The following is a 12874-nucleotide window of genomic DNA, read 5'->3' on the forward strand; positions in this document are numbered from 1 at the left end:
TGGACGTCGGCCAATTAGCGACGGAAGTTTCGGCAAACTTTCGCCATAAAAAACTCGTCCAAACGATCTTCGGAATCAACAAAATGTTTATCGACTTCGATGCGTCTTTCAGTGATGATTCTGACGTTAAATCGTCATACTTCCTCTCGATGTTTCTAATGACCGTCCTCCTTGCGTCCTTCTCCGAATGCAAACTAAATCATTTTATTTTCTTAGAGGGGATAAGCCGTCTTTAATTGGCAACTTTAGTCTGTTATTTGACGAAAATACAGAAATATTATTGAAATGGAAGACTCGAGGTATAGCTGGTATTTGATAAAGAAATTTCAAAAATTGTTGGGAATTTTGTTATACAAAAGAGTTTATCTTGTTATATAAAAGAGTCTATTAAAGCAAAGATATTATGACTGAACACGGGCTGGAATCTTCCATATAGTATTATCTCTCTCGCTCTCTCTCTCTCTCTCTCTCTCTCTCTCTCTCTCTCTCTCTCTCTCTCTCTCTCTCTCTCTCTCTCTCTCCTATACGTAGGAATGATCACAGAGGTACACTGACAGAACAAAAAATCAATATTGAAATCTGACAGGCATTGGGAGTCATTCCAGTGTTTGCAATTATTAGCGAGAAGGAATAAGTTACTGTGCAGGCTCCCGAACGACGGCTGTCTATGACGTCATCTGGTACGCGCTGCTGGTTTATCTTTGAATTCATGGCATTAATAACCAGAGAACAGATTCCCTCTTCGACCTTCAAGATGCTACCCCAAAGATTTGTTGAGTATCCCTTTGATTTATTTTAGGAAACCAGAAGAGGTTGAGGCATGATTTTGAAAGCCATGTTAGTTACTGAGGCTAGTGTTGGTCAGTGGTGTTGTTGGTAGTGGTTAGGTGGTCTAAGTGCTTCAACTTATTTGAAGCTGATTTGAACGCTGGATATTAAGGATTGGGAGTTTTATGCACTAAGATTTTGAAATTACAGAGTTATTGGTGGTAAGGATGTTCAGGATGGTGGGACTACCAATACTATCTTTTTTAACACAGGCGTTGTTGAATATCCTACGAGGATACTAAGGTGAAAGCAGAACTTCCTTCTTTAAGTAAGTATCCAGAGTATACGAGCCGCCATTTTTTTAACTTTTTATTTTTATTTTTTTTATCTTTTTTTTTTTTTTTGTCCTCAAGAGTACTCACCATATCAACCAACTGAAATGACTTCATAAGAGCATTTGATTCATCCTATTAATCATTTTTGTCACATCAGATATTTCGAAACATGAACCTCTGACCTTAAGTAAGATGGGTCTTTTTCAAGTGTTAAATTTATATAAACGAATATATACAGTGAATTGGCTGTAGATTCTCTAAGAGGATATTTGCTTTTCAGATACAGAACCTATCTAACATCTTGAAATAGCCGGAGAGGTGAAAATTCCCTTAAGGAAAATTATTATTATTATTATTATTATTATTATTATTATTATTATTATTATTATTATTATTATTATTATTATTATTATTATTATTATTAAGGTATTCATTAAAAAGAACTAACAGTCGGTAAAGAGAAATACAGAAAGAAGAGATCGCTTATTAAAAAATAAAAAAAATAAGATAAATTAATTATTGATACATAAAAATGCTAGTTAAGCTATGATAACCAAATGGAAAGTCTTATGCTAATAGCTATAATGAAATAGAGAACTGGGCAGATTACCAGAACATTTTCAAGAATAGGCCTATATGAGGCGTGTAGCATTAGAAAGGGCCTTTCTCCACCCAAAAAAATTTAGAGTTATAATCCATCAAAGTTTTGGGACTTCAACCTGCTGTAATTTCTTTATTTTTCAAGATACAAAGTTAAAATTTGTATGAGAGGAAGCATTTGCGATCAGAAATATAATAGTGCGCATAAAAAATAATTAGGGCTCAACCTCACCCCCTTTTCTGGGGAAAAAGGGGGTGGGGGAATTTTAAAGGTATAATTATGGAATTTTTAGAGTTTTTCCGGAAACTTTTGATCACTTAGTCTTTACATATTGTGCGTAATGCTTATTACTTTATATTTATTAAGTTTTTATTGCAAATATTACGCTATTTTTAAACATACGGACGAAAACATTGAGCAATCTTTATAACAGTTATCTCTCTCTCTCTCTCTCTCTCTCTCTCTCTCTCTCTCTCTCTCTCTCTCTCTCTCTCTCTCTCTCATTAATATTATCAGTATTATCATTGTTTAGTATTAGCATTATTATAATCATTATTATTTTTTAATATTATTGCTTAAATATTACTGCTATTGTTCCTACTGACGTTTTTGTAGAAATTTCCATAAACAAAAAAGTACAAACCCCGATACAAAGCAGAGTATAAACAAAGAAAAATTTAATGGTAACGGAAAGGAAAAGGATTACACTCACTTTGCCAGTAACTTGTGGTCGACAGCAGTTCCATATTATTCCTCGTTCATCAACAGTTCTTCATTTTCTAAACCGTACTCCCTTTCCGTTTCATGTTCATCTATAAACGTAGGCTTCTTGGTTGAATAAGAAACATAATCTAGGCCCTTTACCTCCTTTCTTTTACCACATTTTGTGTCCATTCCTGTTGGCAACACGAACACGGCTTGTTTTCATTACCTTGCATGCTGTTGTTAGGGCTACCACCACTGCTACCACTAGGCCTACCACCACTACTACCACTAGGCCTACCACTGCTGCTACCAGCACAGCCTGCCTCTACGGACCTAAAATCACCATCTTTATCATCATCATCATCATCACCATCATCAATGATCTCTTCTGAATTCACTGACGGAGTAATCGGGATCGTCTACGTCACGCTGGCATCGAAAATTCATCACTCGAAACTTGGCCGCCATAAAACGACACTAATTTTAGCCTTTTCACACGATCATTGGCCACTTGGCTATTACCCACAGATTCACTAGTATTTCCTGACATAATGAATACGCACAAATATCACTGAAGCTGCAAATTCACAAAATAATCAGTAAAAATAGCGGCAGAAATCACAGGATTTGTGTAAAGTTTACGCGGAAGGCTGAAACTACGGGCGTTCGGAACCAACTTGGCGTTCCCAGAAGCTGAGTGGTGAAACGACGCTAATTTTCGCCTTTTCACACGATCATTGGGCACTTAGCTATTACCTACAGAATCACTAGCATTTCCTGACATAATGAAGGCAAAAACAAGCTGAAAATTCACAAAATAATAAGTAAAAATAGCGGCAGAACCATAGCCTACGATTTGTTTACGGAAGGCTGAAACTACGGCCGTTCGGTACCAACTTGGCGTCCCAGGAGCTGAGTGGCGAGAAGCCGTTCTGTTTTACAAACTACCACTCGATTGCAACTACTGGGCAGAAGGTTGAAAATCATACACATAAAAGAGGATAATTTACCCTATGTTTTTGTATGGAAAGGGCTTCTTCCACTTTCCCATGTGAAAGTTAGATATGTTGGGAAGATGATAAGGCGAAAAAAGCCATTTTCAAAAGTTGTGGCGAGAGGCCCTTCTAATGCTACCCGCCTGATGTATAAATATATATTTCCTCTTGGCCATTTCAAATTAATATCTGAAAAATCTAATCCCCTAAGGGGTCGCTGTCCAATATTTAATTATTGGTAGGATATGGTTTTCTATAGATATTTTATTGTATATGATATTTGAAAGATATTTCTTTTATTTTTCTTGTTTCAGTATTACATAAAATCGAGGAAAACAGCCATTACTTTAGGCCGTTCGTTATTAGAGATAACGTTAAATAAATAATGGACAGGTAGACACATTCTGGTTAAATCCATAAATCCATTATGGTCTGTACACCCCTAGTTTCTGGTGCTGCACATTGAATCGAATTGCAAAATGCCATTATCCTACATTCTGTGGTTTTGAAAGATCAAATTGTTAGCATTGTTCGATACACTATACACTATCCTGTAGGGAAATCATGGGAACAGTACCGCTTTTGGAACAATCCTTTTGGGAATTGCGTCCATACAAAATACAATGGAATTTAGGTTGCCATTTTGCATATAACTTTCATAGGGCACTTCTGGCTATTTGCCTTTAATTTTTCGAGTTAATAATATAATTTGTAATTAAGATAACAGCAGGTGTCTTGCAGTATAAAGGAGCTTTCATGATTATGTCATGGGTGTGAAAATAATGTGCATTTAAAACCGATACTGAATAAGTGAGGCTATAGCAAACATACTGATGTTTGATGGTCAACATCATCATTCTCTCTCTCTCTCTCTCTCTCTCTCTCTCTCTCTCTCTCTCTCTCTCTCTCTCTCTCTCTCTCTGTTGATACTTTTGCTGACACCGATATTTTTCTAACTACTGACACTACTAGTTGATGTTGCTGAATAAGCAAGTCTCCGGTAAGGGGTACTGATGCTTGGTCAACATCAATATTATCTCTCTCTCTCTCTCTCTCTCTCTCTCTCTCTCTCTCTCTCTCTCTCTCTCTCTCTCTCTCTGTTGATACTGTTGCTGCTGCCGATTTTGTCCAACCACTGACTCTATTAGTTGCTGTCGTTGCTTCGTCAACTTTTGAGAATATTTTCGTTTGAGAATCTCTGCCAGTAATGATATGTCAGTGAACTCGCTTAAACAGAAGAAACTGCAAAAAAATGCAGGAAGAGAAGACCAGTTATTAGAAAAACTGATAAATTAACAAGCTGAAAAATAAATAGATAAAGACGTATTAAATCATTAAAATTCAAGGAGGATTATATTAGGGTAGCAATGCATCGTATCTTCGCTTGAACTTCTGAAGTATTAAGTTCACGACATCTTCAGAATACGTGCAAATACAGTATTACTATAAATAAACACTGGATTTTAGTTTTCTGAAAAGAAAACTATTGTGCCGGTTTTGTCTGTCCATCCGCACTTTTTCCTGTCCGAACTTTTTCTGTCCGCCCTCACATCTTAAAAACTACTGAGGCTAGAGGGCTGCAAAATGGTATGTTGATCATCCACCCTCCAGTCATCAAACATACCAAATTGCAGCCCTCTAGCCTCAATACTTTTTATTTTATTCAAGGTTAAAGTTAGCCATAATCATGCTTCTGGCAACAATATAGAATATCCCACCACCGGCCCGTGGTTAAAGTTTCATGGGCCGCGGCTCCATACACCATTATACCCAGACCACCGAAAGATACATCTATTTTCGGTGGCCTTGATTATACGCTGTAGTGGCTGTGTAGAAAACTCGATTGCGCCGAAGACACTTCGGTGCATTTTTTTCCTTTTTTATTTTTTTTTTTTACCTTGATTCTATCATTTTAATTTATTCAGTATCATGCTCCAAATTAAGTCCAAATGTAAAACAGCTCTAAGGCTCTTTTTTCTCTCAGTGGCGACTCCTGTAAAATAAAGGAAGTCGAGTAACTACCCAGAATTCCTCTGGCATACAAAGCGTGCTTAATTTCCTTGCTCTACCCACATGCAAATGCACATTGCAGCAATTAAACTTTGGTGCATCGTGACGCGAAATCTGAGGTATACGATGCTGGGAAGTAAAGCTGTACCACGGGAATATATATATATATATATATATATATATATATATATATATATATATATATATATATATATATATATATATATATATATATATATATATATATACACATATACATACACACACAATAATGTGTGTTTATTCCTATGCATATAACAAAGTAGCCATAAGGTTTGAACAAAAAACGTAGAATATATTTCCACCGTCTTTTGCCTTGCATCAAAATCTTTTGTTTTTTTTTATTGCCTATCGTTTATTAAATCATTTTTCTCCTTTTTTTTTAGATTTTACAGGGTAACATTTTACTGTTTCTGTTTTTTTTCAGAAATCCCTTTTCTCTTGAACGAAAACGTTTTCGTTTTGCTGAACGGAAAACATTTCTGCTCTATTGAACAAAAAACATTTCTGTCCTATGGAAGAAAAACATTCCTGTTCTTTTGAACGAAAAAGTTTCTATTCTATTGAACAAAAAGCATTTTTGTTCTACTGAACAAAAACGTTCCTGCTCTACTGAACAAAAAAATTCTGCTCTATTGAACAAAAATATTTCTGTCCTGTTGAACAAAAAAACATTTGTATTTTATTCAGCAAAAACATTTCTGTTCTATTGAACAAAAACGTTTTTGTTTTTACTGAACGAAAAACATTTCTGTTCTATTGAACAAAACCCATATCTGTTCCATTCTATTGAACAAAAGACATTTCTGTCCTATTGATGAAAAAATTTCTGTTCTATTGAACGAAAATATTTCTGTTCTGCTGAACAAAAAACATTTCTGTCCTATTGAACGAAAAAATATGTTCTATTGAACAAAAAACACTTCTGTTCCACTGAACAAAAACCATTTCTGTTCTACTGAACGAACAAAAAAAACAACGTTCAGTACCATTCGCGCAATAATTTGGCGCGCTCTTCGCAAAACCCCTGATTTACAAGGAACATAATCCTCCGAAATATGTAGTCTTCTATTGTTTTGGCCCAGGCTCGTAAGATAAAGCGGGCAGAAGGAGAATTACGATGCTCGGAACTTTTTCCTGGGGCGGAAGTTTATCTTTTTTTAATAACTCTAATGCTGCGTGTCCTTCCACACTTAGTTTTAATCGCTCGGGAGAAAAGATTTTCTGTGGTATGCAGTTTTTTATCGTAGTTTATCTAATAGAGAGAGAGAGAGAGAGAGAGAGAGAGAGAGAGAGAGAATGTTCTGAACTCCTTGATAACAGGTCAGTATCGCACTCTAAAATTTAAAAAATGCACATATTGGGGAACAAATATGTTTACTCTCAAATCTGTGTGTTGTTTTCTAAATTTCGAAAGAGAGAGAGAGAGAGAGAGAGAGAGAGAGAGAGAGAGAGAGAGAGAGAGAGAGAGAGAGAGAGAGAGAATATTCTGAGCTTCTTGATAACAGATTAGTGTCGAACTCTGTAATTTATAAAAAAAAAAAACACATATTGAAGAACAAATATGTTTGTTCTCCAATCTATTTGTTGTTTTTTTTAAATTTCGAAGAGAGAGAGAGAGAGAGAGAGAGAGAGAGAGAGAGAGAGAGAGAGAGAGAGAGAGAGAGAGAGAATATTTTGAACACCTTGATAAACAAATCAATATTGAACTCTGAAATTTAGCACAAAAAAAAAAAAAACATATTGGAGAACAAATATGTTTGTTCTCCAATCTATGTGCTGTTTTTCTAAATTTCGAAATTCTATTCCACTCGCGCAAACTATGAAAAATGTACACTGCTTCTCTGCGCGATTTTCTTAAAGAGCAACCGCCCTATAAAAGCATCTTTTCACATCTTCAGAACTTTGATGAAAACGATTACCCATATGTTTGTTTATCAAACTAGCTTCGTGACAAACAATCCTAGTTTTAAGGAAAATCCACAATTGCGTTTTTTAGCTCGGAGGGCGATTCTCTTTTCTTAGGGAAGACAAATCCAAATTTTTAGAAGACTTTGCTAATGTTGTCTTTGAATGGATTTCGGTTACGATTATTCTGATGAGTGGAAATTTGCAGTTAACACTTCTCTTAAAATGGAATATTCTTTATAATTTGAACGTATGACGGTTTTATCTGTGGTGCATCAGTGTACTGTGACAGGAAATATTAAAAAGCCACAATTGTGTATTTTAGAAAAGCAGCATTTTGCCAAAGAGGATCGTCGTGCAAATGGTTGAAAGCTCCCATTTTTAATCATTTTGTATCTTGAAAAATACAGTTTTCTCTTATACATAATTAGGATTTTTAGTTTTCTGTAAAAGAAAACTATTGTCTGTCCGTCCGCATTTTATTCTTTCCGCACTTTTCTGTCCACCTCAGATCTTTAAAACTACTGAGGCTAGAGGGTTGCTAATTGGTATGTTGATCATCCACCCTCCAATCATCAAACATACCAAATTGCAGCCCTCTAGCCTCAGTATTTTTTATTTTATTTACGGTTAAAGTTAGCCATAATCGTGCTTCTGGCAACGATGCTGGATAGGCCATCACCAGGCCGTGGTTAAAGTTTCATGGGCCGCGGCTCATACATCATTGTACCGAGACCACCGAAAGACAGATCTATTTTCGGTGGCCTTGATTATACGCTGTACAGAAAACTCGATTGCGCCGAAGAAACTGCGGCGCATTTTTTACTTGTTAATATTTCCTGTCACAGTATACTGTTGAACCATAGGTAAAGCGCTAATGTGTTCATATTATAAAGAATAAACATTCCATTTTAAAAGAAGTGTTAATTCCTAAGACAATTTGATGCAAATTTTCGTTTATCAGAATAATCGTCACCGGAATCCATTCAAAGAGACAGACCAAACTTAGCAAAATCTTCGAAAAATTTGGATTTGTCTTCCCTAAGAAAATGAAATCACTTTCAAGATAAATTGCTTTGACAAAGCGTCTTTATTTCTTCATAGTTTCCGGTTATAACGACTTTGCATTTAGGTTATACATACTCAGAGACAATTGCATTAAATGAAATTCTTTTAAACATGACAATTATGGGCTATTTCGTAGAGCCTCTACGGAAAATCTCTGCGCGGATTCCACGTAGTTAGTGGATTTTGCTCATTTCCTTTCGACTGAAAAACCAAATTCTTATTTAAATGAGACCTGGGCCAGTGTTTTGCCTGTAGATTTACAAGTAGGTTTTGTACTTTTAGCTGGAAAATTGTCATGCCATCGGCCAAAAAAAAAAGCTAGTAACAAATTAAAAACAAGTAAAAAATGCGCCGAAGTTTCTTCGGCGCAATCGAGTTTTCTGTACAGCCGCTACAGCGTATAATCGAGGCCACCGAAAGCAGATCTATCTTTCGGTGGTCTCGGTATAATGCTGAATGAGCCGCATCCCACGAAACTTTAGCCACGGACCGGTGGTGGCCTATCTTATATCGTTGCCAGAAGCACGATTATGGCTAACTTTAACCTTAAATAAAATAAAAACTACTGAGGCTAGAGGGCTGCAATATGGTATGTTTGATGACTGGAGGATGGATGGTCAACATACCAATTTGCAGCCCTCTAGCCTCTGTAGTTTTTAAGTTATGAGGGCGGACAGAAAAAGTGCGGACAGAAAAAAGTGCAGACAGAATAAAGTGCGGACGGACAAAAGTGGCACAGTAGTTTTTTTTTTGTAAAGAAAACTAAAAATGATTATTTGTTGTTTGGCAATTTTACCATTTTGTCATTAATTTTATCATTTTTCGATTCTATGATTACACTGATACCAGAACCAACTTCCAGTGAAAAAATTAGCGTCCCATGTCCATCATTAATGCAAATGACCTTGTAAGTGTGACGAAGTCACAAACATTTGATTTGGAAGCGTAAATGTACACAAATAATGCAGCTTTTCCTGACCAAATAGGGAAAACGATGACATAAGTCGCGTATTGAATGAACCCTGTATTCCGGAGAGAGAACCAATCTAAAAAAAAAAAAAATCTATAAAATCCCCTACCCTGGAAAAAAGTAGCACAACTTGTTGCTAACGTCCATGTTCTGCCCTTTTCCAAAACCTTGACATTTTTCAGCTCCAAAACAGATCCAAGCTGCATCTCTGGGGAACAATTTTTTTACGGAAACGCTAAGTGCTACATGCAAAGGGACTTCAAATTAACCATGAGGAAGAAATTTTTTCTTTTGACGGGGTTCGACACACAATGACCTCTTAAAAAATTCTAAAATTGTCAGTTTAGAGGGATTACGCTTGTGTAAAGAAATGCCTATGTATACTGTGTTGTAATTGTAAATAATGTAAGTTTAACCCTTTCAATAAAAATAAAAAAAAAGTAACGTAAAATCTCATCGTAACATGAAAACGTTTTTTGAAACTAATTTAGTAAGCTGTTTGATTTTAGACTTTCAGCTATTCAGCTTCCTGTGAAAACTAATTCTAAATGACGCTGAATAATCTAATCGCCAACCTGAAAAGGTTATTTTTGTATTTAATTTACAAAAGCTGTTTGCTTATCAACTCTCAACCCTTCTCTTGCTGGTGGAAACTAACTCTGATAACGCTGAATCTACTCACAACCTGAAAAGCTTATTTGCATTTAATTTAGTAAGCTATTTGCTTGTAAACTTTCAACCTTCGCTTTCCTATGAAAACTAATTCTAACAACGCTATATCTACTCGTAACGTGAAAGGGTTATTTGTAACTAATGTACCAAAATTGTTCGATTATCAGTTTTCGACTTTTCTCTTCCCTGTGAAAACTAATTCTAACAACTGGAACTTCGGAAGCTCAAGCCAAGGTGCAGTGCATTACTACCCTAAAACTGTTTTCATTGCATTTCAATAAATTTTTATGTATTTGTTAATTTATTAATTTATTTATTTTTCTTTTTTTTTTAATAAGTGAGTGGGATCTCTTCTTTCTGTATTCACCTTTATCTCCTCTTACTTCTTCCTAATGAACACCATATTCTTTGGAAGCTTGAATTTTATTATTATTATTATTATTATTATTATTATTATTATTTATTATTATTATTATTATTATTATTATTATTATTATTATTATTATTATTCAGAAGATGAAACCTATCCATACGGACAGGTTTCATCTTCTGAATAATAATAATAATAATAATAATAATAATAATAATAATAATAATAATAATAATAATAATAATAATAATAATGAAGGAAGAAGACCTTCTTTGAGGCAAGTTTTGTTGAATAAAATGGCTGCATTTTGCGAGTTGATTTTAGACTAAGTTTTCTCAATTCTTCTAATAACTCGCTTTTCCTGCACATCAGTATCAGTCAATAATTGTCCAATGTTCATATTTCGATGGATGAAACAGTGTATTTCTTACAGCAGAAATTCTTTTAATAATAATAATAATAATAATAATAATAATAATAATAATAATAATAATAATAATAATAACAATCAAAACCTGAAAATGTTATTTATATGCTTTTAAGGGTTCAACCCTTCACTTTCCTATGAAAATAACCTAAAAACAGTCAATCGAAACTTGATCTCCGATTGAGAAAGAATGGAGGGGGTGAGAGCGTATGCTAAGAATATGAGAAGGGATTTACCACAACAAAGAGACTGAAGACGGGCAAAAAGACTTGGTAAGGTAGAGAGAGAGAGAGAGAGAGAGAGAGAGAGAGAGAGAGAGAGAGAGAGAGAGAGAGAGATGATGCTCTTGCCTTCCAGACAGTTTAATTGTGGTTTATCGTCAGAAAAAGACTTGGTAAGGTAGAGAGAGAGAGATCGAGAGAGAGAGACAGAGAAAGTTGATGTTCTCACCTTTCCAAACTGATTTACAACATAGTTTGGTTTATCGTAACAAAGGGAGAGATAGAACATAAACAAAAACAGACAATAAGAGACAAAAAAATAAATAAATAGCACGGGAAAAATAACTTACATCAGCTAATTTTTTTTTTCCTTCACTCGTCATTCTCTCTCCATAACAGTCGACTGACAACAAGGCCCAGATTCACTAATCAGAATATTCGATTCGTTTTCCTGAGTGGGAAGCCCACACAGAGAGAGAGAGAGAGAGAGAGAGAGAGAGAGAGAGAGAGAGAGAGAGGCAATTCGAGAACGTTTTTCAAAGAACATTCTCGTTTTTGTTCAGAGAGAGAGAGAGGTGGGGGGGACCAGAGAACCTCCTTCAAAATGCATTCTCGTTTTTGTTCATAGCTGCAATTCCTGTTTGTGTTTATTGACAGAGAGAGAGAGAGAGAGAGAGAGAGAGAGAGAGAGAGAGAGGGGGTGACCAATTCGCGAACCTCCTTCAAAATGCATTCTCGTTTTTGTTCATAGCTGCAATTCCTGTTTGTGTTTATTGACAGAGAGAGAGAGAGAGAGAGAGAGAGAGAGAGAGAGAGAGAGAGAGAGAGAGAGGCAATTCTCGAACCTCTTTCAAAAAATGCATTCTCGTTTTTGTTCATAGCTGCAATTCCTGTTTGTGTTTATTGACAGAGAGAGAGAGAGAGAGAGAGAGAGAGAGAGAGAGAGAGGCAATTCTCGAACCTCTTTCAAAATACATTCTCGTTTTTTTTGAACCTCTTTCAAAATGCATTCTCGTTTTTGTTCACTGCTGCAATTCCTGTTTGCGTTTATTGCGAGCGAGAAAAACCAACCCCACCCCCACCCGCCTTTTGTTTTTGTTTGGTTCTATTTCTTATAACAGAAACGATGCCGCGACTATCAGGCTCTGAGATCAAGTTGATGGAAACGTTTCGGGAAATGATTCTGGATGGGAAATTCACGCTTGACTCGAACGTCATTTCCGGCGGGAGGAAATATCCCCAGAATGCGCAACCTTCACCTACAATGAATCCTTGCAACAATGTATACCAGCGAGGGAGGCTGAAATTTCACCCGTTTAGAGCTAGAATAAAAGAGAGAGAGAGAGAGAGAGAGAGAGAGAGAGAGAGAGAGAGAGAGAGAGAGAGAGAGAGAGAGATTCTCTTTCTCCCAAAACCCACATTATCTTTTGCGGGAGAGATAAGTTTAGAGTTCCGTTACGGGGGCATTTGAAGCATGGGTTTGGAAACGTTACGTATGAATATATGACCTCTGGTGACAAAAGGCAGAATTATCCTTCTTTATTCAGCTCCACAAGAGACTTGACAGGTTTACGACTGCTGCAGAATGATGGTAAGACTATTAACAGTGCGTCCCCTTATTTCATGATGATGAATTAGTTCTCCAGTGGTCAGGGAGAAAATTAGAAATATAGCTCGAATAATGCTGGGTGGTCATCTGTCGACCCATCTCAAAGGAGTGAGATTATGTTGCTAGACAATGATGTTAGTGTCTGGGCAAGCCTATGCTCCAACCATGAACTGGAA

This window comes from Macrobrachium rosenbergii, chromosome 57 (assembly GCF_040412425.1).
Source record: "Macrobrachium rosenbergii isolate ZJJX-2024 chromosome 57, ASM4041242v1, whole genome shotgun sequence".
Taxonomy (NCBI): Eukaryota; Metazoa; Arthropoda; class Malacostraca; order Decapoda; family Palaemonidae; genus Macrobrachium; species Macrobrachium rosenbergii.